This window comes from Hyposmocoma kahamanoa, unplaced genomic scaffold (assembly GCF_003589595.1).
Source record: "Hyposmocoma kahamanoa isolate Upper Pololo Valley unplaced genomic scaffold, ASM358959v1 160, whole genome shotgun sequence".
In the NCBI taxonomy this organism is placed as follows: Eukaryota; Metazoa; Arthropoda; class Insecta; order Lepidoptera; family Cosmopterigidae; genus Hyposmocoma; species Hyposmocoma kahamanoa.
The window spans coordinates 1,161,716-1,163,303 of record NW_020653575.1 but is presented as its reverse complement, the minus strand read 5'-3'; the positions used below and the strand labels follow the sequence as shown (position 1 = coordinate 1,163,303).

The following is a 1,588-nucleotide window of genomic DNA, read 5'->3' as shown; positions in this document are numbered from 1 at the left end:
ACACTCCCTTGAAAGGATTTAGGCCCTAATAACTCTTTATAACATATCAATAATAATAATAATAGTTAGCCTTTAAAGGTTTCACTACAGGTTTCCTCTCATAATGAGAGGGCTGCAGTTTCCACGCGTCCCCAATACATGTTGAGCCCTCGTGGGAACTACAGCCAAACACATACTGCACAGATATCATTAAATTGCTTTTGTGTGCAGGTCTCTTGACGATGTTTTCCTTCACCGAAAAGCTCGTGGTAAATTTCCAATAAAAAAAAACCGTCCACAGAGTCAAGGTTTGAGTGGCACTACAACTGCTATTTTTAAACAGTAATTATCAATTTAATTTATATAAGTATCGTATAATGAAGCCACATGTGATCATACGTCAAACATACTTTTCTCCCATTAAAGTTTTTAAATAACATGAGTATCATAAAACAAATTAAGTATAAAATGTAAAATTTTATAACTTAAGCGTAAAAAGACATCGACTTATTTATTTCTTAGAATCTTCAAACCATCTCAAAAGTTAAAAGCAATTTTGCAGATGTGGCACTCCAAGGGTAGGCTTTTTTATGATACCAAGTGGAGAGACGGGACAAAATGTGCGCCTGATGGTAAGTGACACGCCCGTCCATATCAGTTGCAGTGTCACTAAGAACTTTAAATCGCAAATATCTTAGGGACACTGCCATTGCACCCGTCGCCCTGAGATATACAGGGATCTAAATTTGAGAAGGGGCAGCAAGGCCAGCTACCTTAATCGTTGTAGTTATAGGGAAACGGTTCTAGAAGACTGTACATGAATTTTGAAGATATTTTGATTGGCATGTACAGATTTTGAAAAAATGGTACAGTCAGCAAGGTAAAAGGCAATTTTTACAAAAACAATTTATGCCATCCGATCCGGTCTCTGGTAAGGATCTATAGTCTCTATGGGACCAACTGAGGTAAGAGTACTCGAAATGGCAGAAACCGTGAAAAATCTTTAACTACTACGATTAAGGTAGCTGGCCTTGCTGCCCCGTCTCAAATTTACTCCCTGTATGAAGTTGACAAGTCCCATGTGCCTGTAATTTCACAAGCACCCTTAACCCTCCAAAACCGGAACACAGTAATGCTGACATTACTGCTTGGCGGCAGAAATAGGTAATACCTGCTCATTCGTGCTCTCCTTGTTGAATAATTCTCATTTCTTTTGTTTTCTTGGGAGTTACTTATACAATAAAATCAATAATATTCTTGGAATATATTCGTAGAGTAGATTGGAATACAAAATCAAAACTACGAACTGGTTGTTTGGTCTCAACTTCCAGGACACAGAGGACCTCTTGTCTGTGCAGGCTTAATGCCTTGAAGGGACCCGTGTCTCTGAATTAATAAGAAAATGCACACTGCAACATACGCACGTACAAACAAATAAATAAAAAATAGACAGATACGCAACATACACAAACAGATACACAACACACACATACACACACACGCACACGCACGGGCACGGGCACGGGCACGGGCACGGGCACGGGCACGGGCACGGACACAGACACAGGCACAGGCACAGGCACAGGCACAGGCACAGGCACAGGCACAG

The 1,588-nt window shown here is 40.4% G+C and overlaps 1 protein-coding gene across 2 annotated transcripts in view; it reads left to right on the top strand.

The window, feature by feature from the left end:
• LOC113225397 (serine protease gd-like) overlaps window positions 1-1,588 on the top strand; it is a 37,258-nt gene that overhangs the window by 25,684 nt on the left and 9,986 nt on the right. The window lies entirely within an intron of this gene.